General features: G+C 37.2%; 1 pseudogene across 1 annotated transcript; it reads right to left on the bottom strand.

Moving 5' to 3' along the window:
* Positions 1 to 1,009: 1,009 nt before the first annotated feature.
* On the bottom strand, positions 1,010 to 2,608 carry LOC120223801 (annotated as a pseudogene). Its single transcript, XR_005526370.1, has one exon. The product of XR_005526370.1 is annotated as an elongation factor 1-alpha 1-like (transcript).
* Between the last annotated feature and the right edge of the window lie 8,907 nt (positions 2,609 to 11,515).

The following is an 11,515-nucleotide window of genomic DNA, read 5'->3' as shown; positions in this document are numbered from 1 at the left end:
CATGTGTAGCAACATGGATGGACCTTGAGGGTGTTATACTGAGCAAAATAAGTCAGGCAGAGAAGGACAAATATCACATGTTTGCACGTATAGGAGGATTAGGAGGAACTTAACTGAGGACCATGGGGGAGAAGAAGGGGGGAAATGGTGGGGGAAAGGGAGAGAGGCAAACCATGAGAGACTCTTGAATGCTGAGAAACAAACTGAGGACTGATGGATGTGGGGGGGAGGGGGGGGATAGGCATGGAGGAGGGCACTTGTGGGGATGAGCACTGGGTGTTATATGGAAACCAATTTGACACTAAACTATTTGTAAAATAAAAAAAAATTAGTAGTGTAACTGACAGAAAACTGAAGGATGAAGAAGTAAAAAGTAGGTACTCAAGTTATCTACATCAGCTGATGTATCTAGCTTAAAGATGACAGAGCAGGTCTAAATCAATTATTTAATGTTATAAATGTGGCCATGATGACATCTGTAAATTATGACTAATGCACATCTTGAACTGGTGGGGAAAAAAAGAAGGCTTATGAAGAAACTTAAATTTTATTTTTTAAGAAAAAATCTGATAGAGGAAATGGAAAAAAGAAATGTAAAAGTGGTTATATTTATTTACTTTAAGCTTTACTCTATATTTGATGATTTTCTTCCAAGTGAAGATATTGTTTTAGAAAAAAAGATACTTTATGCATAGAAAAGGGGAGAAATACTATAATACTGCTGGTTGAACATTTTAAGAATGATTTCCTTTTCTCCTTAGGTATTAATTTCTCTCCCCAATTTTCTATACATATTACTTTTATGACCTAAAGATCTATAAAATAAATTTCATGCTTAAATACATGGTAGCATCTGGTGTAAAACAATGTGTTTATTTTTTTTTCTCATTAAACTTTTCTTTTAATGGGCCTCAAAATTCTGTGACAGATTTTTGGTCAAGTTGTTTCCATTAAAAAGTACTTATTTTAAAAACTAATAACTTAAAACTGCCACACACAAAAACAAATGGTCCACAAAACATTCTCCTTTCCTTCTGAAGGTTTTTTGATGCATTGTTATCATTAACCATTCTTTTACTATTAAACTTAAATGTCCAATTGACACAAACAGTTCTGAGACTGTTTTTCCACCACTGATTAAGACTGGGGTGGCAGGTATTGGGGATAATATTCATTTAGCCTTCTGAGCTTTCTGGGAAGACTTGGTGACCTTGCCAGCTCCAGCTGCCTTCTTGTCCACTGCTTTGATGACACCCACAGCAACCGTCTGTCTCATGTCACGAACAGCAAAGTGGCCCAGAGGAGGATAGTCAGAGAAGCTTTCAACACACATGGGCTTGCCAGGAACCATATCAACGATGGCAGCATCACCAGATTTCAAGAACTTGGGACCATCTTCCAGCTTCTTTCCAGAACGACGGTCAATCTTCTCCTTCAGCTCAGCAAACTTGCAGGCGATGTGAGCTGTGTGACAGTCCAGCACAGGTGCATAGCCGGCACTGATTTGGCCTGGATGGTTCAGGATAATCACCTGAGCTGTGAAGCCAGCTGCTTCCATTGGTGGGTCATTTTTGCTATCACCAGCCACATTGCCACGACGAACATCTTTGACAGATACGTTCTTGACATTGAAGCCCACATTGTCCCCAGGAAGAGCCTCACTCAAAGCTTCATGGTGCATTTCAACAGACTTTACTTCAGTTGTAACGTTGACTGGAGCAAAAGTGACCACCATGCCAGGCTTGAGAACACCAGTCTCCACTCGACCCACAGGGACCGTACCAATACCACCAATTTTGTAGACATCCTGGAGGGGCAGACGCAAGGGCTTGTCAGTTGGACGAGTTGGTGGCAGAATGCAATCCAGAGCTTCAAGCAGTGTGGTTCCACTGGCATTGCCATCTTTACGGGTGACTTTCCATCCCTTGAACCAAGGCATGTTAGCACTTGGCTCCAGCATGTTGTCACCATTCCAACCAGAAATTGGCACAAATGCTACTGTGTCAGGGTTGTAGCCAATTTTCTTAATGTAGGTGCTGACTTCCTTAACGATTTCCTCGTATCTCTTCTGGCTGTAGGGTGGCTCAGTGGAATCCATTTTGTTAACACCAACAATAAGCTGTTTTACACCCAGTGTATAAGCCAGAAGGGCATGCTCACGGGTCTGCCCATTCTTGGAGATACCTGCTTCAAATTCGCCAACACCAGCAGCAACGATCAGGACAGCACAGTCAGCCTGAGATGTGCCTGTAATCATATTTTTGATAAAGTCTCTGTGTCCTGGGGCATCAATGATGGTCACATAGTACTTGCTGGTCTCGAATTTCCACAGGGAGATATCAATGGTGATACCACGTTCACGTTCGGCTTTCAGTTTATCCAAGACCCAGCATACTTGAAGGAGCCCTTTCCCATCTCAGCAGCCTCCTTCTCAAATTTTTCAATAGTTCTTTTGTCGATCCCACCACATTTGTAGATCAGATGGCCAGTAGTGGTAGACTTGCCCGAATCTACGTGTCCAATGACGACGATGTTGATATGAGTCTTTTCCTTTCCCATTTTGGATTAGGTTTAGCGGTGGTTTTCACGACACCTGTGTTCTGGCAGCAAACCCGCTGCAAAAAAAAAAAGTAAAACAATGTGTTTCAAATCGGCATGCAAGTTACTGTATAAAGCTCAGATATATTCTTTCCAAGTCCAAGTTGCTCATATATGTGAAGGGCACCTATGACCTAGATGTGGTGCAACTGTTAATGATGGTTTTTAATCTTGTAAGTTTTGATTCATGTCCTGTGCATTGTAGATAATATGACAATTCCAAAAAATTAAGCTGTAAAGAAAAATGCCCTGTTACTACATAGAAAATCATTTGATAGAATTAAACAAGTCACTCAACCATGCCACATAAATTTATAGCCATTATATGCGGAGAAATAGAGTTAGCACTGACATTAAATGTACCATTTGATTCCTTTATTATGAATTTCATGTTCTGCTCAAATTCTTTAACTACTACCATATGGTTTTCATTATGTTTGTTGCCATTTATTATGCCCGGTAAGTTGAAAACTTTATTATATATCGATTTACTGTTGTGAATGCCTGAAATCCCTGGTGCACTCAACACCATCATTGATCAGATATCAATTGTTTTTTACTCTCAGACCATAGAACATATTAAATTGATTCTGGATATATCTGGTACATGCTAAAGGGCCTGACCCCAATTTTTTTGTTTAAAGGCCTTTTAGCTTCAGTTTTAAGAGCAATTTCATTTCTTAACAATATTGCAGTGCTCTTGACTAGGAATCTCACTTTGTCATTTATTTGGCTGGAAAGCAGTACTAAAACAGGGTTTCAGATAATTTGCAGAGGTTTTGTGGCTGCTGTTCTTGATTTAATCAATGTCAATGAAAATGACTTAAGAGACGTCTTATTTGGAAAATGAGTTATTGTTCAGGTGGTCATAAATTAAAGTGATTTTAAAAATATTCCAGTTAAAAGGAATTAATTCTTGTGTCCCATCCTAGATTCTGTTACATGTAATTTTAATATGCCTGTATATTTGGGGATAAGCACCATATAAAGAATGATAAAATGCAGCTGAATTTACATGATAATTTAATAATATTTTTTCTATATTTAAAGTTTGCTTTGAGATACCTAAACAATTATCTGCTACACAATTGAAAATAAAATGCACTATTCTAAGCTCAGAAAATCTGAAATAATAAATATTAAAAAATCTAATCATTATGAGGTATAGAACATAAAATTGACTACATAAATAATTTAATATTAAGTAGTTTCTGAAACATGAGTTTGGTGAATCTGAGTGTTAAGATTTTCCTAAAAATTATTTTCTATTAAGTAACATTTTAGCTTGTATATGAATAAAACAGGCAGAAATAAAAAACTTTTATGCAAGAAAAGATTTATTTCTCATGCTGTGTATAAATTTTTGAAAAGAATTTTGTTGGTCTAAATTCTGAAGTTTAGCAGACCTGGTTTTGACCAAGTTTTACCTACTGAATTTACTACCTACTGAATTTACTATTGAGGAATATTACTTTCCTCATCTGAACTGAAGTTAAATGAGGTTATAGGGATATGAGTATATGAAAAGTTCCTGGTATGAGTGGGGGAGAGGCAGAGAGAGAAGGAGAGAGAATCCTCAAGCAGGCCCCATGCTGAGCCCTGTGTGGCTTTCGGACCCATGACCTGTGAAATCATGACCTGGACTGAAACCAAGAGTCAGATGCCTAACTAACTAAGCCACCCAGGTGCCCCTAAGGTTTTCTTACTTAGAAATGATAAGCCAGGAATTGCTACATGCTATTTTGAATAATAAATTTAATTCCTTTTACATACTAATTTTTTTTTTCTTGTGGTTTTCAGTTGCTTTTAGACCAGTGCTTTTCAAACCCTTTTAATGTGCATATGAATCACTTGGAGATATTATAAAATCCAGTTTCTGAGTCAGAAGGTCTGGGGTGGGGACTGGGATTTTGACTTTCTAAAAGTTTACTGGTGATGTCAAAGCTATTGGACCGTAGTGTGTGTGTGTGTGTGTGTGTGTGTGTGTGTGTGTACTTAGAGTAGCAAGGTGATAGGGCGTAGATGCTACAAAGTACATCCTCCTGCTTTTTCCTACATATCCTTGCATAGAGCTCTAAATGTACAGTCTCAAAACCATTTGTTTTTAGTATTACAGTCCTTTTAATCTTGTGTTTTCTTCAATATATTGTAGGCTTCATGTATGTCTTCTTTTACTCATTGCTGAGTTCTCAGAACTGAGTGCCTGGAACTTAGCAATGAATGTTAATCTGCTAAGTGTTGGTGAACTACATGCCATAAGTGAAGTCCGTGGCTGAATAAACAAAAGGAGGTCACAGATTGAAAGCATCTGCATAATAGCTGTGTTGTAAAATAGTTTTGACAAATGAACTAATCCTCCACACTCATAGGCTTAGTTTAATTTCCTTCTCCAGAAATGTATGTATATTTAGTGGGTCTAGTGGGCATGGTCAAAATTGCTGTTTTAAAAGCCTGTTGTGTCACTCTGGTAATTAGACAGAACATAAGTAAATTTATGACCTTGTAAGTTTATTTTTCTTTGAGTCTAGAAGCCGCATTTGCCAAGAATAACTGAAAACAAAGTCAAATGAGGGCTACGTCACTAAATTTCTCTAGGGCCAAGATGCTGCCCTTAGTTGAGTTTTGAAAAAGTTTAATACTGTATTGTATACTGGAAATTTGCTAACAGAGTAGATCTTAAGTGTCCTCACCACACCAAAAAAAAAAAAAAAATTAACTATATGAAGCAATGGATGTATGAAATAACTGGGTTGTCATAATCATCTTACAATATAAACCTATATCAAACCATCACAATTTACACTTTAAATATATACAATATTTATTTGTCAATCATACCTCAATAACACTGGAAAATAAAGAGGTAGAAATAGCTGCAAAAGAAGATGCCTGCATGAGTTGACCCAGACATTGTTAGGCATTTTGTAATGATGTGTTGTGAAAGAATACAGGTGGACACTTTTTACCCTGCTAACTCTATTGTTAAACCTGTAAATTTCTCATAGGATTAAGTTCAGTGCATTTACTGAGTGACATTACATTCAAAGTCACCCTTGTGGTCATTTATGATCCTTTTAGGGTCAGGTGAAGGCAGCATTTCAACACATGGAAAAGTTTACTTTAACATAATCATATTTTTTTAAAGGAACTCAATATCTTCACTTCGGTTTTCTTAGTCCTCACTGTGGCATCCCATCAGAATGAAGTGAGTCCCCTCTTCTAAATATATATTCAGGGTTTTTTAAAGGTTTTATTTATTTATTTTGAGAGACAGAGAGAGAGAGTGCACATGCGTGTATGAGCAGAGCCCCAATGCAGGGCTCAAACTCATGAGCCGTAAAATCATGACCTGAGTTGAAATCAAGAGACAGACATTTAACTAAATGAACCACTAAGGCACCCTAGTACATCTTCAGTTTTTATAGAAATACTGTGATGAGAAGTTAGATATATAAACATGTTCATGCATTAATTAACAAGCTGTCAGCATAGAGCCCAGTGTGGGACTGGAACTCACTAACTATGAGATCATGACCTGAGCCAAAATCAAGAGTCAGATGCTCAATCAACTTAGCCGTCCAAGCACCCCCAATTATAATTTTATTTTATTTTTTATTTATATATATATACTTATTTATTTTAAAACACTTTAATGTTTATTTTTGAGAGAGACAGAGCACAAATTGGGGAGGGGCAGAGAGAGAGAGAGGGAGACAGAATCCGAAGCAGGTTCCAGGCTCTGAACTGTCAACACAGAGCCTGATGCAGGGCTGGAACCCATGAACCATGAGATCATGACCTGAGCCAAAGTTGGATGCTTAACTGGCTGAGCCACCCAGGTGCCCCAATTATCATTTTATATGTAGGTATAAAGTGTATATTCATTTTACTTGAAAATATCATATACAGTATTCATGTGAGCTGTAACATTAGCCTATCAAATCTACTTAAATCTCATGTTCTTAGTAGGTCTTTACAGGCAATAGCGAATTAATGAGGACTGGGGTAGTGCTCATTTGTGTCTCTTGGAGTTTTCTTTTTGTGAGAGCTTTCGGAAAAGGTTAATTATGCATGGACAGACGTGCATAGAAAGACAGAAACTTCATATTGTTCTATCAGACCCCTGTGTTGAACTCTTTCTTGTTCTCACCATCTGTGGGGCAGCTGGCCACTTTTCCAACATTAGTTCATGCTGCGGAAACAGGGTATGTGACTCTGGTCAGCTTCAGGTAAGCACGTTTCACCACATTCAGCACTTCTTGCCCTATGCCACTTGGGATTAATCTTTGAACCAAGGAGTGTGGAACACGAGATAAACATAATCAGAATCATAATGGTACTTTTTCAGTAAAATCTCACATATTGCAAATAATAATGTGGCATAGACAGTGACAGGAAAATATAAAGAAACAAAATAGAAATTTGAGTAGATATTTATTAAATTCCCTGTCATGACCATGATGAAACACATTATAGTAGTTTATAAATTTGCTTATAAGATAAAAATAGAAATATTCTTAAATTGTATATGTAAAAAATTTCAATTTGTTTATTTGATAATTACATTTTAATACATTATAATTATAATTTGTAATTATATATAATGTGTATATATACACACACATACTTTCATATAAATTTATTAATAAAATTTTAAGAAACTCCTCCTCAAGAAGTGTAAAACTCTTGAGTTTGGGAAGTTTGTTTTTCATTGTTGTTGTTGTTGTTATCATTTTTGTTGATTCCCTTCTTATCTCAGAGTCTGAACAGAATGCAAGAGTTAGGGAATTGATTGCATTTCACATATTAAAGATGATGAAACCCCAAAAACTCAGAAGTTTTTACTATTACTTTTATTGCTTTCAGATAGACAAGGAGTAAGAAAGGTTAGATATCCTTAGTTAATCTTAGGGAATTAAATCTATCTGAGTAAAACCAATTGGAAAGGATTTTTTATCTCGAGCTATGGGCCTTTGTTCTGCAATAACTATAGCCATTTAAAGTAAATTGTCCCTTAAAGTACCACTCTGGCTTTTGACAAATTGCATCAAACTGTTTTCTTCCTCCAGGGAAACACAAACCTGAGAACGGTGGTTTTATTTTTTCTGCTTGACATATAGGTTGCCTGAACCAGAGGGCTAAAATGCTTTTAGGTGCTCTATAAGACAACCCAAAGAGGTTATATATGGTCCAGTAGAGCCCAAGTGAAGACATTGAATACTCACAGCTTATCTTGTGTGATGACAAATAATTGGTCATGCTCTGATATCATTTATCATTTTGAAAGCCATTCTCACTTTTTAATCATGTAATATAAGGACGATATAACAGACCTGACAAAGGCTATAAATCCAATTTTTTTTTTTGGCTAAAAATTAGTCCTTGAACTATATGGAAATAATTCAAATGACTGCTAAGGAACAAATTCAAGGCACTGATGTCATTAGCAGCTACTATCTTACTTTTCAGTCGAGGGAAGTTCAAGTTGCTAATTATAACTGAGTAAAAAATCAATTTTGATGGAAATATTCTTTCCAATGTTAAATTAGCTATGGTTACAGAATCAAAGATAATTATATAGCTGTGGGTTAGATATTAATGGAATTAAACATTTAGTTGTTTTTTAAACTTAGGTTACGTTAGGCTATGTGAAAACAATATCTGAATTGTTAGTAGTAGTAAAACTAGTTAAAATATTCTACCTTCACAGTATATAATAAAAGAAAAAAATAAACATTTCCTGTGTTTACAAAAAAACCTCTTCAATTTAGCTTTAAAAGTTGCTATGTTGTGGTTGTGTAATTTGTTAATTAAAAAACCTTGATTATGAACTAAATATTCTAATTTACAAACATGAAAAGATGGGCATTATGCTAAAATACTAAAAGTTGTTCATAGCTTTGACTGTAGGAATCATTTTTTGGTCTATAACATTTTGTAGAGTATATAAAATTTATTATCTCATACTGGATCAATAGCCTAGAAGTTCTGGGTGTGTCAATTTCTTTGACTTTTGCAACTTTGACACTTGAAGATAGTAGGTCTGTTATTTTGTAGATTATCCCTGAATTTGGGTTTGTCTGATGTTTCTTATTGATGACCTTTGGTTATGTCCATTGAGAAGGAATATCACAGAAATGAGCCTGTACTTACTTATCTGTATTTATATGTACTTATTTGGTCAATCCTTCTCTGTGTAACCAATCTCCTGTAGCTACCACTGCCACCACCCCTGCAGTGATTCCTGCCTTATCCTGCTCAGGCTCAAATACATGGTTCCAAATCACCCCTCTGCAAGGATGCTCCATTGACTGCTCATGCACTAGTATCCAAGGTGGGGCCACCTCCACTCCTGCACAGAGACATTCTCACACAACTTGCTCTCTCGAATTGTACAGTGCACCCTAGTGCCTTCCCTTCACCCATGTGACAACCTACTTCCTGTTTTCCTCAGAGGGACTATACACACCTCCCTGGATCTCCTCTATCTTTGTTTCATTCACATTTCTCTTCTTTTCTGGCCTGCTCTCTAAATGTTCAAGTTCCCTAGAGCTTGCTTATTCCTTGTTGCCTACATGATGTCAGTCTCCTGGTGTTAAGGATCTTCTCCAGGTCAGTAACTCCCAATTCTGTATCTGCTGAGTTCAAAGCTGATACACATAACTACTTATTTGACATCTACATTTTGTTCTCATGCATTCAAATGTAAAATGTATAAATGTGAACTTTTGATTCTTCTTTTCCCATTCTTCTTTCTCAATGAATAACACCACAGCTGTTGTCCAAGCCAGAATATAGGATATCTTTTCCTCACCCATACAAATGCCATGTATTAGCAAATCGCACTTTTCTTCAAAATGCTTCCCTTATTTATTGATTTCCATTAATCGGAATTGTTGCTACCTTAGTCCAAGCCATACCCATATCTCACACAGACAATTATACTGGCATATTTTTCCTACTTCTATTTTTGCTTCTATAACCTATAATCAATTCTTCTGTAATCCATATTCTTCTAAAGGAAGTAGAATTATCTTTTAAAAATTACATCAGAGCATGCCATCTCACAACAAAAATCCTCTTGGTTTTCTCTTGTATTTATAGTGAAATGCAAACTTCTTGCTTTGTCTGAAGTGCTCCCTCCAGTTTGTCTCTAGCTTATCTTTGGCCTGCCGTCTTCTGCCACTTTTCTCTTCTGGTTTACTAGGGTCTATCCTGTCATTCGTGTCCTATTCCAGGCCAACTTTTTCCCAACTCACGCATTTGGATTTGTTCTCTAGAATGCACTTTCTCCAAATCTTCATTTAGTTGACTCCTTCTCACTCGGATCTCATGGAGATATTGCCGATGAAAGAAACGGACCCATTTCTGAGAAAACTCTCGAGTCTCTTAGTGAACTTCTGAGTTTAGCAAGTCACTTAATGATCATTTCTAAGTGGCTTCTCAGAAAGTCTAAGAGGCTTTCTGCTTACAGAATGCAGTTGAGACTTCATGATTCATGGGAAGATTTAAGAGCTGAGAAAACCCATGGAATGAGGGAAGAAGTCAGGAGCCATAAGATGGAGAATTTATGATAAGGATATAGGGTCTGAACTTTATGGTCTAGGTTGTAGACTTCAGCAATGGTCACAAGTACCCACTAGAATCAGGTAAAACCATTTACAGTATAAAAGGCACTAAGGTCAGACAGCCAAAACTAAAGCTACCTAGCAACCATGCTTAGAGATTCCTGAAACTGCTGGTGGAGAATTCCAGATCTGAGGTCCTTTATCAAGCCAGGAGGACCTATAAACAGCTCCTTGCATAGATCTTTAGGTATTGCCATGGGGGAAGGATTTGTGGTGAAGGCAGTCCTGAAAGATTTAATCACTTGCTTAAAAGAGATGGAGGTAACCTGAAAAAAATATCACTGCAAGAGATTTAGTTTATGTTTATTTGGAAAGTTTAACAAATCTAAGCCTACTCAAATTTCCCAGTGGACTAAGGGCAAATGGGCCATATGAGCATGTGCATGTGTATGTATAGCACATATAAATGTTGTGTGAAAATTATTATTATTTTTAAAAACTATTTCTTTTGGGGGGGAGAGCACAAGTGAGGGAGGGGCAGAGAGAGGGGGACAGAGGATCCAAAGCAGGCTCTGCACTGATAGCTGACAGCAGTGAGCCCGATGTGGGGCTTGAACTCATAAACTGTGTAATCATGACCTGAGCTGAAGTTGGATGCTCAACTCTCTGAGTTACCCAGGTGCCCCTGTGCAAGTTATTTTTAACCACACAGTGATAAACAGTTGACAACACTAAGGAATTGATGTATATTTGGGTGCATGAATTTATAAACTGACTCAAGGACAAAAAAAAGGTTAACACTGTCAGAAGGGAAGGTTATATATTTTAGCACTTGTTCTCAACCTTGATTGCTCATTTTATTTAACTGGGGAAATCTTTTAAAAAGCTAATGTTTAAGTCCATTTTTGAGAGAATCTGATTTAATTGGCCTGGAGTATGGGCTGGATATCATGATTTTTAGGAACATTTCCCCTACTTCTAATGTGCAGCCAATGTTGATAGGTTGAGAACTAGTGCTTTAGACTAAGATAATCTCTTTCTGTCTACATTGCCAGTCACACACCACCATTTCCTGTATGCTAATACCTCCTGATATGAGGGAGATTTAGCTAGGACCCCTAATCCCTGGCTCTCCTTGACAGCTTCTGCCTGATGCCGGCTCCAGCAGGTCCAGGGGTCCCTGAAGGATGGACAGTGTCGGCGAGATATAGATATATATATATATATAGAGAGAGAGAGAGAGAGAGAGAGAGAGGGAGCGAGAGAGCGAGCCCTGGAGATTCTTTCTGATCACCTGGCAGGCATCTCTATCCTGTCAGTTTTGGTGTCTTTATTTAAAGGCTCAGCAA

The sequence above is a fragment of the Hyaena hyaena genome, unplaced genomic scaffold (assembly GCF_003009895.1).
Source record: "Hyaena hyaena isolate Hyena2069 unplaced genomic scaffold, ASM300989v1 scaffold_1039, whole genome shotgun sequence".
Taxonomy (NCBI): domain Eukaryota; kingdom Metazoa; phylum Chordata; class Mammalia; order Carnivora; family Hyaenidae; genus Hyaena; species Hyaena hyaena.
Note: the sequence above shows the minus strand (reverse complement) of the source record. Positions and strands in the feature narration are given on the sequence as shown.